This window comes from Lepidochelys kempii, chromosome 4 (assembly GCF_965140285.1).
Source record: "Lepidochelys kempii isolate rLepKem1 chromosome 4, rLepKem1.hap1, whole genome shotgun sequence".
In the NCBI taxonomy this organism is placed as follows: Eukaryota; Metazoa; Chordata; order Testudines; family Cheloniidae; genus Lepidochelys; species Lepidochelys kempii.
Window position 1 is genome coordinate 122,084,110 of NC_136383.1, and position 21,223 is coordinate 122,105,332.

Consider the following 21,223-nt stretch of genomic DNA (forward strand, 5'->3'; position numbering starts at 1 on the left):
GCTCCAATCCCTTCACCCCAAATAAAGCCCCAATCCGTCATTCCCCAACTCCCCTTAGCCAGAAAAAAGCCTGAGGAAACCTGTCAGTCTTGTAGAGGATGCAGCAACAATAACTTTGAAGACACACTACTTTAATTAAAAATAGAAAAAAAGTCAGGTCTGTCTCTCAGCTTAGAGTCTCTACCTCCCCTCTACCTGAGCTATGAACAAACTTCAGCAGAGTGTGTGCTTGGAACCTCTACGAAGCAAGACAGCACTAACTAGCTGTAGACATGACCATGACGCAGATGAAGATCCATATATCAAGTGGAAAAGGAAGAAAACTAATTTTAATGGAGCTGGACTGATTCACAGATCAACCTCACCCAAAGCTTTTCACAATTAAATTAATCTTCACAATAAGAGAAACAGAAGTATCACAGCACTGCAACTTGGCAGACCACCACTGCACTCAAACAGGTTGTCATGCATCAGCGGGATCTGGACAAGTATTTAAGAGCTTGTATACCTGGGAAAGCTATTCTATAAAAACCTAAGGTGTGCATTTAAACTGATATACCAGTATAACTCCTTGTGTAGGCACTCTTATAAGACTGGTGGGGGGTTTATCGTATGTCATATTGGAAGGGGTTTAAACTATGCCAAAAAACCCTACTCTTATACCACAATAAGAGTGTCCACACAGGGTGTCATACCAGGAAAACTATGGCAATATAACTATATTGGTATAAACAAAAGGAGTACTTGTGGCACCTTAGCGACTAACCAATTTATTTGAGCATAAGCTTCCGTGAGCTACAGCTCACTTATGCTCAAACAAATTGGTTAGTCTCTAAGGTGCCACAAGTACTCCTTTTCTTTTTGCGAATACAGACTAACACGGCTGTTACTCTGAACCCTGTCATTATATTGGTATAATTATATAAGTAAAACTTTCCCACGTAGATAAGTCCTTAAAAAAGTAGACTTCAGAAAGCTTGATGCCCTCCCTCCCCCAAATCCTCAGTGTACTATATTTGTTTCTAAGACCCCAGGAAAACCTTATCTATATTCCAACACTGCTTTCAGAAAAAATAATCCTGCGACATACATCTGCTGTTGAGTTTCTCTCTTCATCATGTTAGGGAGCACAGTGAGCAACCAGTGTCTCTCAGTGCCCCGTTATAAAGCCCAAGTAACCAATTGGAGAATAAGAGACAAGAGTCACTATGTAGAATTAGAGTACTTGTGGCACCTTCAGCCCATGAAAGCTTGTGCTCAAATAGATTTGTTAGTCTCTAAGGTGCCACAAGTACTCCTGTTCTTTTTGAGGATACAGACTAACACGGCTGCTACTCTGAAACCTGTCATGTAGAATTATATACAGTTAGGAACATTCCTTAACCTAAGAGAGGCTTATCTTTAATTCACTGGCAAAAAGTTCTTTAACTTGAGACCCTTAATTCTAAGGCAAAGAAGTTCTTACCCCAAACATTTTAGCCCCTCATCTTAAATCATAATTTCTTTGGAATCTTGAGGTCCCCTTAGCTAATCAAGATTTCCATCTGTTCCCATTCACAGGTGTCTGACCCTAGTTCAAGCTTTCACCCCCTGTAACTACTTCTCTGTTATACGTACCTCCTTATAAACATGGCTGTTAATTAAAGGGCTAGTTGAAATCATTATGAAGTGATTTTAGGGTGACACACACATCTAGCAAATAAAGACATTTAAAATCATGTAGGTGAATGACGTTGCACCTTGCAGCCACCAATGCCCTATTTCTCCATAGCCCACAGACAGTGAGTGCACTGCAGATGGCTGCAATGGGAGTTTCCTCAAACACAGGGGGAAGTTTTTGGCTAGAGTTCTCAGCTCCGACTGTAACATGCTATCACTGAAGCATTTCAACTAGTAGGCTAGTTTGCGATGAACTGTTTACAATTATAGGTTGTGGGTAACACAGATGATCTCATCTATGAACTGTGCTCAGACCATACAATTAAGCTGTCAGCTTTAATAAACAGAACAGTTTGAGAGGGGTAGCCATGTTAGTCTGTATCCACAAAGAACGAGGAGTCCGGTGGCACCTTAAAAACTAACATTTATTTGGGCATAAACTTTTGTGGGGAAGTGGGGTTTTTTTTACCCACGAAAGCTTATGCCCAAATAAATCTGTTAGTTTTTAAGGTGCCACCAGACTCCTTGTTGTTTTTGCAGAACAGTTTGAGAGATCTGAACTGAAAATTTGAAAATAAATGGGCTTTAAAGATCCATTATTACTTCAGGAGTTCCAAAGTTTAAAAGCAACAGATACAGAGCTGAGTGAGCAGAAAGAACAGTTATACTGGTTTTTGCTTAGAGAGTGATATTTTAGCTAATACTTTTATTTGTATAAGTCTGCAACACATGCAAAAATTCTAGCTTGCCTTGTTGCTTATGGACAACTGAGTAGCAAGCAGCTGAAACTCCTTTCTTATCATTGAGACTCTAGTCTGCCCATTCTATCAATAAAACAGAGAACTTACCTGGCTTTTATTGCCTATTTTACTTAATACATTAAAAAAAAAAAACACCTATCATAACTCCCACAGCAAACCTACATTAATGTCATGCGAATTTTACACAAAGATTCAGAAAATGCAGAAATGATGGCTCTAAAATCAACAATAGCTCAGCTACACTCCACATCCCACATATTTTAGGACCTACTGCTGGTCATAAAATTTATTTAACCAGGAAAAAAAGGAACCCCAGTTAATACAAGTGTGCAGTGAGGTAGAGTTACTGTTGGAACCTATTTTTTCTATTTCCTAATGGAAAGATTTTTTTTTTTGGTTTGGTATATTTAAGGAAATCTTGGAATTTGCAGATTATCAGAGTGCAGCAAAAATTGCAAAGAAACTGAAACACTGTGGGATCCATGCTTACTTTTGTGTTTACTGTTTTCTGGCTGTTCCTGATGCTAAGGCATTTTGGAAGCAGGAAGCATGTGCACACATCCCTCATTGAAAATCTCTCTAGTACAAACTTCAAGCAAAACACATGCAGCAGTAGCCCTGGGCCTGATCAGGAGAACATGCAGGACATGGGAACAGGGTTTCATTAGTTTCCATTTTAAGGAAATCTGGGATGTTGCAGTTTTGTCTATTGTTCTTTCAAAAACATAAAAAATAACTGAGTAGAAAAGACACTGAATAAAAATCATTTAAAAGAAGATCCCTAGAGTATGACATTTAAAAAAAAAGAAAGCCCATCAGTAACATCTTTTCAAATATCTACCAGCAAACAGCTGCAATGAGAAAGTTTATAAATACTGTTATTGTTCCAAACAAAGACAGTAACTCCTCACTTAACAGGTTTCAGAGTAACAGCCGCGTTAGTCTGTATCCGCAAAAAGAAAAGGAGTACTTGTGGCACCTTAGAGACTAACAAATCTATTTGAGCATAAGCTTTCGTGATGAAGTGACTTATAGCTCACGAAATCTTATGCTCAAATAAATTTGTTAGTCTCTAAGGTGCCACAAGTACTCCTGTTCTTTCTCCTCACTTAATGTTGTCCTGGTTAATGTTGTTTTGTTGTTACGTTGCTGATCTATTAGGGAACAAGCTTGTTTAAAGTTGCACAATGCTCCCATATAACATTGTTTGGTAGCTGCCTGCTTTGTCCACTGCTTGCAGGATTCTGTGGAAGAACAGCCCCTCCTTATGGGGATTAGAAAGGGGCAGGGGGGTGGCGGTAGCCCCCCCGCATCTACTCCCCTAAATTCCCTGTAAGGTCTGTGGCTCGGCAGCTGCACAGCCGCAGTTCAGCTGTCCCTCCCCCCACTGCCGTGCAGCTCCTGACCCGCCCTCTGCCTTGGAGTCGCTCCCGGGAGCTTCCTGCTTGCTGGGGGAGGGGGGAGAGGGGTGCTGATGTCAGGATGTCCCCCTGCTCCATACCCCGTCTCCACAAAGCGGAGGAGGGGGACAGGGCTCAGGGACAGAAAGGAGGGAGCTTGCTGGAAGCTGTCACTTCCTGTCTGAACTGGCTGATCTGTTTAAAAGGGCAACGTACTTGAAGTGCGGGTCAGTGTACTTAAAGGGGCAATTCACATCTCTCTCTCTCACTCATGCACGCAACCCCCACCCACAGCACTTTGGAAAGTCAGCACCTGTGCAGCCGTGCATGTGCTGTCAAGAGGAGGGAGTGTTGTGCTCCAGCTGGATAGCGTGGGCTCACCATGTTGTTTTTGTAGGGAACTGTTTGCAGCTACTGCCCTGCATCTATTGTGTTTCCTCCTTCCTGCCTCAGTCCATGCTGCCTTGTAGAGTGTGAGGCAACATTAACAACAGTGTATTAACCCTTGCGGGCTCAGCCAAGTGCTAGTTCATCATTTAGCAGCAAGGCATTCCTGGGGAAATATCCCACCCTCTTACCCCACCACCTCAACCAAGCTTTACAATCATTCATTGCTGTGTACAATATTAAACTGTTAGTTTAAAATTGTTTAAAACTTATACTATATATGTATATAATGTCTTTTGTCTAGTGAAAAAAATTTTCCTGGAACCTAACCCCCTCCTATTTACATTAATTCTTATGGGGAAATTGGATTTGCTTAACGTTGTTTCGCATAAAGTCACTTTTTCAGGAACATAACTACAATCTTAAGTGAGGAGTTACTGTATTTAACTAGATGCTAAATAAACCTAGTGAGCCACTCTCTCCTTCCCCCGTCCCCACTAGGAAGCATATGATCCTGTCTCTGATATACAGGAGGTGGAAATTAGCCCCTCTCCTGGTGGATACTGGTACTACTTTATATATCAAGTTTTACCTCTGCAGGCAGATTGCTGCACCCAGCACCAAGGAGGAAGCTCAACTTCTGTCAGACCCTGAGAGAGAAAATGAAAGACATTTTTTTAAATTCTGCTTACAAAAAAAAATAGTGTGTGATACAATTTAAAGACAAAAAAATAACAAAGATCATCTTCCATTGTAAATTTACTGCTGCACAGCATTAGACAGTGCTGCTCTCCGAACAGAGATGCAGCAAAGCTACAGTATAGAGATTAGACTTCGGATTTGGAAACTTTAACTAGGAACAGGTGACTTAAAAATAAACCCAGTATCTACTTCTGCGTGTTATTTTCTATATTACAGTACTGCCTAGACGAGGCCCCAACTGGGCTAGGCAATGTGCAGCCACATTAGGGAAGGGACTACCAGTTACAAAGAGTTTCTAATCTAAACAGACAGGATAAAGGGTGGGAGAGGAAACTGATGCACAGAGGGGAAGTGCTTTTCCCACAAAGCAGGTCAGTGCCAGTGCCAGAGCCAGAAACAAAACCCAGGTTTCCTGATCATCCAGCCACGTACCAAACCACTGGACCACACTGCCACTCAAACCACCAAAAAAGACTTTACAGAATGGGCTAATCTTAATCTAGGAAGGAGCCTGGTACTGTAGTAATCTGGTTATAAATAATATACCACAATACTTACACTATAAGCTTTTGGGGGCAGAAACTGTCTTTTTGTTGCATGTTAGTACAGTGCTTTAGCAAATCTGGGTCCTGGTCCATGACTAAGGCTTCTAGCCAATGCATCAAAGCAAATAATTACTATACTACTTCTTGGAGGATGGGAAGAGGAGGGGGCATGGTGGACACAAAAGTATCTGGAAAAGTCAGAGTTAAAGTTAGGTTTAAAGACAGAGCACTACTATGTTCCATAGGGATACGGTGCTGCTGGGTGTTTAAGAGGAGAGACAGAAGAGTTACCAGCAGACTGTGCTTAAGAATGTCAACAGCAGAGCCTGGCAGCCTCTACCTCCTCATGTGTTTCTTTGCTTAAGTTTGGGATACTGGGTTTTTATTCACCTTCAGATGAAATACTTGGTTGAAAGGGATTCCACTATACGGGACAGCAATAAATGGATTTTTGCAGGTGAGGAAGCTACTATTTTCCCCTCTGATTTAAAATAACTCTGCAAACAGTTATATTTTTGTGAAACTAGTTTGCTTTACTGTATGATTTATAAAAATGCATTTACCATTGCTTGAATACTAAGGGATCAATCAGGGGAGATCTTTCAATGACACTGCAGCTTATTTTAGAGTTAGGAAGTCCTAGGTGGGAAGTGGGGCTCTTTTTTTGGGGGGGGGGTGTTAAAATCCTCTCGTGAACAGTACTGTGCTCCGAGTGCGAGTATTAGCACAACACAGACCTGTTCCTTTGAAGCTAAAGATGTATTTAAAAAAAATTCAGGATTAATGCAGGCCCCTCTCCAGATAGGATAGACATTCCATGTACAATACCACAGCACACATTTGATTACATTTAACAGAAAAAATATTTACATGAATTTAAAGCTTTATGAAATCTGACCACAGTATTTCTGATTGAATTTGTACATAATTATAATTGTCATAGTACCAAGAGCATGGTGTGTAAAAAAAAAAAAGCACACAATTGGAGTTATGATTTTAAATACTCAGATATCGCTCGTCTTGTGCAGATACTTGTTTTTGGAAGCCATGACCAGACTACGGACCAGATTTGGGCTGGGTGTGAGCAGCTGCCAGTGCATTCTAACCTTGAGGACAAGAATGATTTCTATTCACATGCAAGCAAAAGAGAAAGAGGGATTCAATTAAGATCAGCCCCATATCTTCCACATGTCTCTTCCCTAACTAATTTGGGTATTAACTCCATGGATTCTTATGGGTGTGTGTGTACACAGACATATTTTACACACACACACACACACACACACACTCCTGAACACTTATTTTCACGGGGGGCGTGCGGGGGGAGGGGAAATCTACTTACTTCAAGTCCAGATAACTTGTTTTGATTTCACAATATAATGAAAAAAATCAGTAAAAACTCATCCCTCTGAAGTGACATTTTTCTTTCCACTTTCAGAATGTTACACTGGAAAGCAACCAAATGAATTCATTACTCTTCCTTTTCATCTCTCAATCATGGTTCCCTTTTGTCTCTGCTCTATAGCTGCCTTGGTTCACCCCAGCGAACTAGGGGCATGGGCAGTTGACATGCAGACTGCAGGAGTTACAAAGTAATTCCTGCTTTTTCTTGCTTTTGTTAATCTTGCAAATAATTCTTCATGGATCATGACAATACTCTAAAATTATTTACAGTGGATTCTAATACAACCCTTTAGTTGATGCAAAGGTTCATTAGAACAGAAAGGAGTGTAAATCATGACATTTATTGTACATTTATTGTGCCCCAAGGATTACATGAGAAAGAGAGAAGTGTGGGTGGAGAGAAAGATCTCTACTAAGTTTACCAGAAGCTTTTAAGAATTTAGTAGGGCCAGATTCTATTCTCACTTATAGCCTGTGCCAATGCCTGTGAAGTTGGTGGGCTGCCTGGGAACATGAAAGCAGAATTTGTTTAGAAAAGTCACTTACATCAATAAAACACAAATGTGTATTAGAGTTCCCTTGGAAACAGCCATCTCACATGAGCGAGGCTAATAATTGCAACTGTTTTAGTTTATTTGGATGGGATAAAGTTAAGTCTGAAGTTGGAAGGGACAGGGTAAATATTATAATAAAAAATAAGAAAAGTAATACAACACTGACCTTAAAACAGTTGCTGTCAAGTAGTTCATGCCCTAATCTGACCTACTTTAGAACTAAAATCTGACAGCGAATTGGGGAATTATATATTATTTTCATTTTTTTTAAAATCCAGGCTTGTTGCAGATGTACAAGTTGGAAGGCATCACCAATACGGACAAGGATCAGAATATTAAACAGGAAGATCTGGATGATCTTGAAGACTGGGAGTGACAGAAATGGGATAAAACTCAATAGTACAAAGTCATGCACGTAGGGTCTAATAACAATTTCTGCTACAAGCTGGGAGCTCCTCAGCTGGAAGTGACAGAAGAGGAGACAGACCTGGAAGTGGGGGTCAATCACAGGATGACCATGAACTACCAACATAAGGAGGCTGTGAAAAAAGCAAATGTACATTGCTAGGACAGATTGAGAAGTATTAATGCCATTGTACAAGGAAGTGGTAAGACTTCATTTGGAATACTGTGTTCAGTTCTGCTCATGGAAATTCAAGAAAGATGAATTCAAATCGGAACAAGTGCAGAAAAGAGCTACTAGGCTGATCAGGGAATGAAGAGGCTATTTAGGAGATTCCGCAGAGACTAACAAATTTATTTGAGCATAAACTTTCGTGAGCTACAGCATCCGATGAAGTGAGCTGTAGCTCACGAAAGCTTATGCTCAAATAAATTGGTTAGTCTCTAAGGTGCCACAAGTACTCCTTTTCTATTTTAGGAGAGGAGACAAGAACTGATGCACTCTCATTGTGCTGGGGAGCTGCCCACACAAGCGGTGCAGATCCCTTACTTGTCAGAGAATAGCACAGGAAGCTACCTGCACCTCAGTGCGCAGGGCGGTTGAAGCTGGGCAGGTTCATACATCCACCAGTTAACGGCCCAATTTTCTCCCACAGAAGGGTTAGGGATAAAGCTTAGTGAGCAAGCGCACCTGCAGAGCAGCTGTACCATTTAGCAGTGGCCTGAGGGCAGTGGTGAGAGTTCCTGTCCCTGTGGGCATGCAGCTGATTTACTTGAAGCTTTGTTCTGGAAAAGGATTTTCCACATCACGAAGATGTTCTCTGAAGAAACAGATTTCAAGCTAAGAGATTTCCACTAAGGCTTCCAATAGATATTTGAAAAAAGGGCAGTTATAGCTACTGGAGAGTATCAGATAGTATCAGCTACATCTGTCCTGTGTATCTGAGTATCAGAGAGTATCAGCTACATCTGTCCTGTGGTTTACTTATCAGATGTATCAAAAGGATTCCCTCCAAAACCCACAAATCAAAAATTTATCTAACTCCCTTGTACTTTCTACAGCTAGACAGACTCTGGACTACATGAAGTGAGACTGGATTTTCAGTCCAGTTCCCAACAAACACCTACAACACACACACAAAATGTAAAGCAAATAATTAGCAGAGCATACTAGCACTAATTGCTAGCTGTGACGCATGGCTAGAAAGGGTTAAACATCCGGCAAAATAAATAACCCTCAAAAGATACGTGGGGAGATGATGTTTGTGTTTTTGTGTATTTACATCTGTATGAGTAGGGTCAACAATGTAATCAACAGTCCCTGTCTGTGCTGTATTCTGATAATTCAGAGGCCAAAAGAACAGCCTAGCATTTAAATTAATTGTAAACACGGGATATCTCGGTATTCATCTCTCTTTGAAATGTACTGTGAATGGTGGAGGAACAAGCAAATGGCCTTATGTTAATTCGTATAGCTAAGTACTTCCTTCAAAGTCATCCCAATTACCTTTTGTTCCCCGAAGAAATCCCAACTTGTCAAAAGACATGAAATTATATAAAAGATCCTTGGATCCTGATTCTGTCATCTCAGATCTGCTTAAGCTTCATCAGGGGAAGTTTGAGTCGCAAGATTGAGGTCCCAGTTGTGCTGGTACGCCCTGAAGGTGATATTGGACATTGGACTATAATCTGTGAACTATTTCTGAGAGAACTCTTTGCAGCTACAAAGCTCACCAGCTCTGCTATGAATCTGCATCTCAATGAATTGAACTTACGTCTCTATGTATACTGATCTTTTAACCATGCTCTCTCTCTTCTGTGTTTTAATAAATTTTAGTTTAGTTAATAAGAATTGGCTGTAGCGTGTATTTGGGTAGGATCTGAAACACTGATTAGCCTGGGAGGTAATCTGTCCGATCCTTTGAGATTGGTAAACATTTTCTTTTAAATGAAGAAATAAGATTTACAGAAATCTTCATCATATTTGACGTGGGTACCTGGATGGAGGCCTGAGGCTGGATCACTTTAAGGAAACGGTGTTGTTTGGACTTCTGAGTAACCAGTAAGGTAATAAAGAAGCTGTTTTGTGCTGGTGTGGTAAATCTAAGTATTGGACTATCCATCAGCTTTATGGTGATTCTTTGACACATTCTTTGCAGTTCACCCTAATTGAGTGACCATAGCTGGCTCCCCACTAGGACCTCCCTAGCTGGCAGTACCAATGGAGCAGCCCATAAGAGCAAACTCTTCTCTCTGACCTCTCCAGAGTATGGTTCCAGGGTACACAATCCAGCATCTTTCACAAACATTAAAATAAAATAGCTACTTATACTAGTTGCTACATCTCCTCATCTAGATAATCTGCTTCTGTTTCTCAAAGGTCTAACACTTCCTTAACTTTTAGTTTGCTGCCCATTTCAAACAATTTTGTAGCATCTGTAACATGTGGAGGAGGCGCGAGGGGGAGAAGAATTCTCTAAGCTCTCCTTATATCCCCAACACAAGTCCCCAGTCAGACATTATTTAGGGATGGACAGCCTGTCAAAGACCAGTTTCCACATCTGCAGCAGCAGGGGTTGGAAAAGGTTTGCTGCTTCCCACAACAGCTGGTGTACCCGCCCCTTTAACAGCCTGCCATAGGGAGCATATTCTCAAAGAATGAGGCAGAGGTTTAGATCAGTGGGTGTCAACCTTTCCAGAATATTATACCCCTTTCAGGAGCCTGATTTGTCTTGTGTAACCCAAGTTTCACCTCACTTAAAAACTTCTTGCTTACAAAATCAGACAAAAATATAGAAGTGTCACAGCACACTATTACTGAAAAATTGCTTACTTTCTCATTTTGTCTGCATTAAATTTTAGTTTGTACTGACTTCACTAGTGCTTTTTATGTGGCCTGTTGTAAAACTAGGCAAATACCTAGATGAGTTGATGTACCCCTGGAAGACCTCTGCATACCTCAGGGGTACGCTCACCCCTGGTTGAGAACCGCTGATTTAGATGACTAAATCCCATTCCACCCAGAAAATTGCATTGCTAGAACTGTCTGCAATGCTTTGAAAACATTCCTATCTGAGACTTTACTAGAGAGTGAGTCAGTGACTTCTGAATTACAGGAGCTCAAAAATGTTCACGTCTGGTTGATTAATTAGTCACTTAGGAGTTGCAGGTGCTCAGCACCTCTGCAAACCAGGTCACTTACTTGTTTGCCTATATGCAGACCCAAGTACCTAACTCCGGTCAGCCAAGTTTCCAAATGAGGGACAGTCTTCATAGAATATGTCTTGACTGAAGAGTAGTCTGGGTAATTGGCACCTGGGCGAAAGCAGCCACCTTGCCATGCCGAGTCACTTGTCCTCACCGGCACTGCGTGGGCTTCTGGGGGTATATCCCAAGGTTCTTTGTGCTGCAATAAGCTGAGCCACGTTACAATTCTTTCCCAGTGAATTGTGGGAGAACTCATCTATCCATCTGGGCACGTAGAGGGAATTGTGGGATGGCACTGAGTACTTTAGCCTGCATCCTCACTGCAAAGTGGACAGGGTACCGGCCCAAATGAAAGCACCACTCGAACTTCTGTGAATAACCTGAAGTCAAGGGAGTTAGCCCCAGTTGAAAGCACTACCAAACTCGGGTGAGAGGTTTGTGTGTGGATGGCAGGTGGGTTAGGGACAACACCCAGTAAGACCCTGGGCTAACTGCAATGAAGACATACCCAAGTGTTTGGGGATGAAAGGTGCTATAAAGCTGCAATTATCTGAGGTGGTCTCAAGCCCTTATCGCTGTAACACAGACCAAATCTGTGACCAGGAGAGCAATGGAGAAGTAACAGGTTGTACACACTCCTCCCAGTCCAAAAAGACTGGATTACTTCTCAAATGTTTAACAGATATATTTGTTAAGCAATGTGTCAAGTTAATAATTCTTTCAGTTTCTAGCAGCACTGTCACAAGAATAATGATTAACCCTTCCAAATTTTCCTCAGAGGAGCCACACTGCAGGGTTAGCTGCAAAGATATAAAGTAACAGCCGTGTTAGTCTGTATTCGCAAAAAGAAAAGGAGTACTTGTGGCACCTTAGAGACTAACCAATTTATTTGAGCATGAGCTTTCGTGAGCTACAGCCACAAGTACTCCTTTTCTTTTTGCAAAGTTATAAAGTAATTTCTTAAGGCCAACGTCTGCCCTCAGATGCATGTAAGCAGCTCACACTGAAGTTAAGAAGAGTTATATGTCTCGACCCACGAGCAGATTTGTCCCCTAATGATTTTGTAACAAATTTCAGCAAAAGTCTGGGAATTTATGACGTATCCTGCCTATTTAAACAGTCACGAGTGGGAAAGGGTTGATTTTAAAAGGGATAGTAGAAATAGTTTTGAAAGGAAAATATGCAAACATTTGTTATTAAAAGATTAATTTGTTTCCAGGATGATGATTAGTTTCTGTTGGTATAGTAACTGAAGTTAAAAATAGGTTAGGGGAAACAAAGGTTCATGCCAAACCACTCTCTGCTACTCTATTTTTTGGTCTGAGGAGGCAGACTTTGCTAGACTAAAAATATCTCAGTTTTGTCTAATCAGTTTCCAACTCCCTTCCTCCTTTCTTCCCTCACATTTAAATGCAACCTATCTAGACATTTTAGTTTTCAAGTTATTTTTCCACATTAACCTTTAAATAAGAGGAAAGAATTATAATCTAAGCTTCTTAGATGTTTTAGAAGAATCTCACAAACCATAAACACTCATTATGTTCAAGCACTCCGATACTAATCAAGTTTAAAATTTGCAATGTTATGTAGCTCGATCCTTGAGGGGGCCATTTGGGATCTGCGGCAAAAATTGGGGATTGGTCCTGCTTCGAGCAGGGGGTTGGACTAGATGACCTCCTGAGGTCCCTTCCAACCCTGATATTCTATGAGTCTATGATCTGCCAAACCGACTTCTTGCTACAGAAGTTGTGCTCCAGAATCCAAGCATTCACTTTACACTTATGTTGCTAGCACTTTTAGTTGTGCAGAAAATCTTCTATATAACAAAATAAATATTAACTAATACATAGTTGTCTTCCTGAGTTTGCAGCCAGCCTAAAACAATAGCTCTGAGAAAGGCAAACTGCCCCCATTCATATAAATGAATAATTAACTCAGAATCCTAATGGCAAAGTTATCTTTATATATATTTTTAACTCTCTCATTGATCATTGTTTTAGCACAAACACATCCAGCCAAATCAATATACTAACCTACCACTGTTGGGTGCAGGAGCAGTAGGGCACTGGGCAACTGATTGCTATCAAGAGTTGCTGGAATGGAAAAAATAAGAGTTCGAAGCCTCTTTCACACGTTTAAAATCAACTCTGTGCTGTTGCACAAATGGGAGGTAAAAAGGAGACTCATTCCCTTTTCTGTGCCAAAATCTCAACCACCTGCTTGGTTCCCAATTTCCAAACTGCCCCCCATGCCTTCCAAGGAGCCAAAAGTCCCAAATGTCTCCTCTGCCAAAACTTTTAGCTCCTTTCTCTCTCTCTTCCCCTTCTCTGCAAAACTTCTACAAGCAGTTGGGAGTTTTAAGTACAAAATTCTGGAGCACACTAGAGTTCTGGGATGGAGGAAGAGTAAAAATCAACCAATTTACTATCCAATTAAATAAAAAACCTACTAATTGTTAAATTAAATATGAAAATGAACAAACATACACTTTTTAATTTATTCAGATCTGCTGCAGAATCTCTAAGCTGCTGCAAGGAGTGCTGCATCTACCAGCGGACCCGGAGGAGAATTTCAGGGCAGAAGAAAAAGATTTCCCACCCCGCCAGGGCAAAGGCTCCTTCAGCTGGTTGAAAATCAAACATAAAAATAGAGTCAAATGTACTCAGTGAAATATTTTTCCAAATGTTCCTCTTTGTTATTTTGATTCTCTTTAAAGCAAAAGAAAAAAGAGAAACAAGGAAATTAAATGCAAAATCTTATGTTAACACAACATGAAGATGGAGAATGATTAATCACCCCAATGTAAGGATGTTTAGAGTTAAGGCTGCCTCTATGCATTATTATAAGGCCAATCACTAAATCGCACAGCAGAGGTTTGTCTTAATTATATACTTGGTGCTTTAAAATGGTCAATTTCACAAAGCTGAATACAATTATGAGTCAAATCAGTTGGGAAAAAATTTAAAGAGAATAATGTGCATGCTAATTGGAAACTTAAGAACATTTTACTAGCTGCCTAAAAAGGTGGCAATCACACAATTGAGAAAAAAGGCCACACTGATTAAGAAAAGCCTAGCTGACTTAGAAAAGAAGTGAAAGCACACAATTTTTTAAAAAAAATATGTTTGCAGTGTTGTTCGCAAAGGAAACCTGCACAACACCTTCAAAAGGTGAGCCTAGGAATTTGAATTGATAACACTGCTAGACACTAAAAACCCTGGATTTAAATGGGACACTGGTTTCATGACCCATTGCAACATTCTGAAACACACACCACCTCTGCTTGCTAACCATTAATGGCCCACTTCAAACCCCTTTTGCATAACAATCTAACCCTTTTTGCCCACACTATCTTAAGTGACCTCCTACCACCTTATGCTTTATTCTTAACTATCTTTCCTTACTTGTACTTAACTCACTCTGATTTCTTTCCCCAGATCAGAAAAACTCTGTGGCTTATGGCTACAGAGGTTTTCGACCAGAGGTACAGAGAGGTCTTCCAGGAGGTACATCAGTTCATCTAGATCTGTCTCTCTCAATCTGGGGGTCACGACCCCGCGGGAGGGAGGGTGTCGCAGGATGGGTTGGGGGGGTCACAAGTGCAAGGCCAGTGTTAGGAGATGACAAGCAGGGCAATTGCCCGGGGCCCCACGCCACAGGGCCCCCCCCTCCCACAAAGCTAAGTTACATGCTTCAGTCCTAGGCAGCAGCGGCTTGGACTTGAGCCCCAGGGCTCAGGCTTCAGACTCCTGAAAGGGATACAGTAGTCAGAAAAGGTTAAGAACCACTGCACTAGAGAGCTTATGGTGCAGCTGCACTAATGTAAGCTCTCTGTGTAGTCGTTCTACACAGAGCTCTCCTGCCCATATAGCGTTGTCTACACTAGCACTTAAGTCAGCATAAGTTATGTTGCTCGGATTCACACCCGCAAGTGACAATTTATGTCGACTTAAACTGTAGTGTAAGCCTTGAAGTCTGAAAGCTTGTACCTTCCACCAACAGAAGCTGGTCCAGTAAAATCTTGTCTCTTAAAAAAATATAAGAAATAAAAGAAAGGGGAACTTGAGAATAATGAATGTAAATCAGAAACTAGTAATTGTAGAAAACTGGCAAAGGAAGCAAAAGGACACAAGTAGAAATGTACTGCCAGCAGCGTTAGACAATAATGAGTTTTCTGAAAGTATGTTAGGAACAAAAAAAATCCTACAACTGGTATTGGTGTTAGTAGAGGGAAGTGGTAGAAGTGTCAACAATAATGCAGAAGTGTTCAAGAAATATTTCTGTTCTGTATTTGGGAGAAAGCCAGATAATATAGTCACAGCATGGTAACAAAACACTTTCCATCCCAACAGTAACTCAGGAGGCTGTTAACAGCAGCTACTAAAGATAGACATTTTCAAAATCAGCAGGTCCAGATAATTTAGATGCAAGAAGCCAAGCCCTAGCCAAGGAGCTCTCTGGGTTGTCAAGGTATGCCTACACTATGATAAAAAAACATAGCACTGAGTTTCAGAGCCCAGATCAGCTGACTCAGGCTAGAGCTCTAGGGCTATGAAATTGAAGCTTAGATGTTTAGCCTCAGGCTGGAGCCTGGGCTCTGACACCCTCTCAATTTGTGCTGTCTTATAGTCTGGGCTCCAGCCCAAGCCCAAACTCTACAAGTTTGAAAGAACAAGAAGCAGTGGTCTCAAGTTGCAGTGGGGGAGGTCTAGGTTGGACATTAGGAAACACTATTTCACTAGGAGGGTGGTGAAGCACTGGAATGGGTTACCTAGGGAGGTGGTGGAATCTCCATCCTTAGAGGTTTTTAAGGCCTGGGTTGACGAAGCCTTGGCCGGGATGATTTAGTTGGTGTTGGTCCTGCTTTGAGCAGGGGCCTGGACTAGATGACCTCCTGAGGTCTCTTCCAACCCTAATATTCTATGACTCTATGAATACAATTTTATAGACCACAGCCCAAGCCCCATGAGCCCAAGTCAGCTGACTTGGGCCAGCCACATCTGAACCATCGGTCTTCTATTGCAATGTAGACATGCACTTGATGATGATTTTCAAATCAGTCGTGGAAAGCTAGAGAAGTTCCAGAAGACAGGAAGAAAGCAAGTGTTGTGCTAATATTTAAGAAGAGTAAAAGGGATGACCCAGGTAATTATAGAATTGTCAGCCTGACATTAATCCCAGGCAAAATAATGGAAAAACTGAGATGGGACTTGATTAATAAAGAATTAAAGAAGGGTAATATAATTAATGCCAGTCAACAAGGGTTTATGGAAAATAGACCCTATCAAACTAATTTGGCTTTTTTTTTTATGAGATTATAAAATTTGGTTGATAAAGATAGTAGCGCTGATGCTTAGATTTCTGTAAGGCATTTGATTTGGTACTGAATGACATTTTGTTTGAATGACATGTGCTGGAAATCACTTTAGATAAGCTATTACCAGCAGGACAGTGGGGTGGGAATAGGTATTGTTTCATATTCTCTGTGTATATATAAAGCCTGCTGCAGTTTCCACGATATGCATCTGAAGAAGTGAGCTGTAGCTCACGAAAGCTTATGCTCTAATAAATTGGTTAGTCTCTAAGGTGCCACAAGTCCTCCTTTTCTTTTTGCGAATACAGACTAACACGGCTGTTACTCTGAAACCTGTCATTTTGTTTTAAGAAACTAGAATGATATAAAATCAGTATGTACACATTAAATGCCTAAATGACAGGTCGCAGAATGCAATTGTAAATCTAGTGGGTATTTTTAGTGGGGTCCTATAGGGATTGGTTCTTAGCCTTATCGCATTATAATCTATTAAAAAGATTGGTTGCATTTAGGTTGGGTTTAGCTAATATGCTAGCTATTTCTGACCTAAACACAACCATTTCCCCCAGTATAAATGCAGGGTGGCACTTTGTCAGTCCATGTAGCTAGGCTAGAACTCAACCAGCTACAAATGGTACGACGAGGTAATACTCTCAATCTACCCTGGAGAAAATGGTCAAGTTTAGGTCAGGATTATTTAGCACACCAGTGAAGCACAATCTGAGCTCGACCTCTTTTCCTAGTCGAACCAAACCCCAATGTCACTTGAAAGTGAGAATATGCATGCTCCTAACACTGTTGTAGCCGGCATCCCAAGATATTTATGTGCCAGATGCGCTAAAGATTCATGTGTCCCTTCATGCTTCAACCACCATGCCAGAGGACATGTGTCCATGCTGATGACAGGTTCTGCTCAATAACAATCCAAAGCAGTGCAGACTGACACATGCTCATTTTCATCATCTGAGGCAGATGCCACCAGCAGAAGGTTGATTTTCGTTCTTGGTGGTTTGGGTTCTGTAGTTTCCACATCGGAGTGTTGCTCTTTTAAGACTTCTGAAAGCATGCTCCACACCCATCCCTCTCAGATTTTGGAAGGCACTTCAGATTCTTAAACCTTGGGTTGAGTGCTGTAGCTATCTTTAGAAATTTCACATTGGTTCCTTCTTTGCATTTTGTAAAATCTGCACAAAAGTGTTCTTAAAATGAACAACGTGATGGGTCATCATCCGAGACCGCTATAACATGAATGCGGGTAAAACAGAACAGGGGACATACAATTCTCCCCAAGGAGTTCAGTCACAAATGTAATTAATGCACTGTGCCATGCAAATGCCTGTTCTCACTTGCTGATGAATAAGAAGAGGGCAGCATTTTTCTCCTGTAAATGGAAACAAGCTTGTTTGTCTTAGCGATTGGCTGAACAAGAGGTAGGACTAAGTGGACTTGTAGATTTTTTTTGTTACATAACTGCACTGAAAAATAAAACAATGTAAAACTTCAGAGCCTACATTTGTAAGTTGCACTTTCACGACACAGCGGTGGCACTAAAGTACTTGTATGAGGTGAACCGAGAAATACTATTTCTTTTATCATTTTTACAGTGCAAATATTTGCAATAAAAATAATATACACTTAGATTTCAACTACAACTTAATACAATATATATGAAAATGTAGAAAAACATCCAAATATTTAATAAATTTCAATTGGTATTCTATTGTTTAGCAGTGTGATTAAAACTGCAATTAATTGCAATTAATTTTAATTAAAAAAATTAATTGCAATTTATCACAAGTTAACTGCAATTAATCGACAGCCCTAGACAGAAGCAGTACCGCAGATCATAGGTGGTCAATGATCTACAGATTGAGAGCCAATGCCATTAATGGAAGTAAATTCAGAAAGCTTTTTAACTAGTCTCTGTTACAAGTTATTTCTAAATATAAAAAGAGTTAAACAGGACTCCCTCCAGCTCTGGCCTTCCTTGAGTTTCTGGGCCTTCTGAACAGGTTGTAACTCCCATAACACTTTTATTTGATATCTGTTCACTCCACCATCAACTGTCCACAGAGATGGTCAGAATCCCTTTAGTGGCATGGTAGATGGCTAGGTTTATAAGTGGCCAAAAGTGCTATCATACAAGGGCAATTATTTAGCCCAGCTCTTTATAATATGTTTTTTTAATTGCCAGAGCCTATGCATTCCAGTTTCCCTTTCCCTGGGCTAAGAATGACAGGGAGAAGAACTTCCTGAGGAAGAGCTCTAGTAGAGAAACCCTAGCTAGTCAAGTTTACAGATTTAATAATTTTATTAAGATGATGTTGAAGTAAAAAGAAAACCGTACGGCGTTTAAGCATAGAAGTTTCTGGTTATCAGGGAATAAGGTACAGATTATCAAGGGGTGCGAAATTCAGTTTAGGAACGGGTGGCGTAAGGAATACATAATCTGCAATCTCCCCAACTGGGGATAAAAGTTTAACGGGTCAAAGTACAGACATTGAGATATGGGGGTATGTTGTTCATATAATGGCTATGGTCAGGTGTGGAGTAGAATGAGTGGATACGATGAGGATGCATTTACCCTCATTTGGTGGGATTTAATGTTCAGTGAGTTTATGGTTCCAGTTCATATGGTCCAATGGAAAAAGTCGCTCAGTCCCTTTCCCAGTTGATGCACGATGTCATACCAGCTCACACCTCCTGGTACTGTTGGTGGCCGGTGATGTGTTCAATGTAGATATCCCTAGGCCATCGGATGGTGTCCGAGACCATGAGGTGCCGCATACCACACAGCAATTTACCACAGGAATTCAAGCTATTCCCCTTCCTCACTTGTCCCAAAGCAAAATCTGCATGAGATGAACACACTAGTATTATAGAGAGCAAATTTTAGCCGTGGTCTAAACTACGAAGTCATGTTGGTATAACTACATGGCTCAGCGGTGTGGAAAATCCACACTCCTGAGTGATGCAGTTATACCAATCAAACTTCCAAGGCAGACAGTGCTATGTCGACAGGACAGCTTCTCCTGTCAACATATTTACCTCCTCTCAGGGAGGTGGAGTTCCTACGCCGATGGGAGAAGCTTTCCTGTCAACACAAGTAGCGTCTTCACTTAGCACTACAGCAGCGCAGATTTATCAGTGCAACTGCGCTGCTGCAGTGCTGTAAGTGTAGACAAGTCCTTAGTTTCTGAATGGGAGGTTTGTTGAGCAGATTTGTTGCATTACTGTAACTTCTTTAATGTTTTCAAACCAGTTAACTTCTTTAATTTTTTTTTTTTTTTTAAAGTCTGTGTTTCTGCCAAAGCATTTATGGCTGAGCACCTGCAGCTTCTGTATTGAGATCCTCAAAACCTCCAGAAGTCAGGCCATTACTGTATGAAATTCACCCCTTGCTTGGGGAAAAGTAGTTTTCACAAAATTCCTTCTGGGCAATCTACCTCTATAACCTCATCATCTCAGATGCTATTTTCAACACACACACACACCCCTACCTATTTGCACTTATAAACAGAAAAGAAGTTTATGGTGAGAGCTCTACTATTTTAAAAGGCAAGTTTGCAAGAACAGCAGCAAAAAATCTTCAAGACTGGAGTTCACAAAATATTATGGAGGCCTTATACTGTCTCTAGAGTTGAGGATACATTGAAAGTTCCACTGTTAGCCTTAGTTTGACCTGCCCTCTAATTTTATGTCTCAGCAAACAATTTGAAGATGTGTGTGTGTAATGTAGGTTAGGAGAAGAATTTTCTTCTGAAAATTTCATCCCGTTAGGAAACCAGAGTGTCTGAAGTGGAATACAAAGAGGTACACAGATGAGACTTTCAGGGACACAACTTCCATTCCTTTCAGATGATGTCATTGTATCCTCTCACTCTGAGGATACCCCTCTGGGGTACGGGACCCCTATTATTAGAAAGAGACAGGTAATAGTAATGGGGAATTCGACTGTTAGAAATATATTGTTTGATTTCTGATGACCAGAAGAACCGCAAAGTGAATTGCCTGCTGGTTGAAGACCTCATGAGACATCTAGATAGACTTTCAGAGTAGCAGCCATGTTAGTCTGTATTCGCAAAAAGAAAAGGAGTACTAGTGGCATCTTAGAGACTGATAATAAATTGGTTAGTCTCTAAGGTGCCACTAGTACTCCTTTTCTTTTTGCTAGATAGACTTATGTGCAGTGCTGGGAAGAGCCGGTGGTCATGGTATATGTAGGCACTAATGACATAGGGAAAGGTAGGAGAGAGATCCTGGAGACCAAATTTAGGCTGCTAGTGTAGCCTATAGATAAGGTTACAATTTAGTCACAGAGGTGACAGCAGTCACAGATTCCGTGACTTTACCCCACTTCAGCTGCTGGGCTGCAAGCGGGATTGTGTAACCCTGCTCTGCAACTAGGGCTGGATGGCTGGAACCAGGACCCTGCAGCCCCTGCCCTATGGCTTGGGAGGGGTGAGGGGGCTGCAGCAGGGACTGCACACCTGTCCCACAGCTACAGCCAGCTCCGGAGTGGGAGCTCAGCACCGCTGTGGCTGCGCCCCACACTGCAGCCGCCGGGGCTGTGTCCCCCACCATGGCAGGGGACTCGGCCTGTCGTTCCCCCTCCCCCATGAGACTCCATTCCTCCCACCCCTACTTAGCCCTGCCTCCAGTTATTTTTAGTTAAGTCACGGACAGGCTCCGTGAATTTTTCTTTACTCCCCGTGACCTGTCCATGGTTTTTACAAAATCTTAGCCTTACCTATAGGGCTAGCTTGCTTGCTTGCATAAAAATCTTTTCTTATGAGTTTAATCATTTGTTACATTATAAGTTTGTTATTATAATAGGTTTATCAATTTGAATTAGGGTATTTTAGATGTAACGCAAGGAACCTACAGG

At 41.1% G+C, this 21,223-nt stretch overlaps 1 protein-coding gene across 6 annotated transcripts in view; it reads right to left on the bottom strand.

The window, feature by feature from the left end:
* Positions 1-21,223, bottom strand: part of SH3BP2 (SH3 domain binding protein 2) — a 93,190-nt gene that overhangs the window by 34,252 nt on the left and 37,715 nt on the right. For 4 of the 6 annotated variants that reach the window (XM_073342707.2, XM_073342703.2, XM_073342705.2 and 1 more), the window contains exon 2: positions 4,800-4,857. The exons of the other annotated variants lie outside the window; for them this stretch is intronic. The gene's annotated coding sequence lies outside the window, so the exon portion shown is untranslated. The remainder of the gene's footprint in view (positions 1-4,799; positions 4,858-21,223) is intronic. 6 annotated transcript variants of the gene reach the window in all.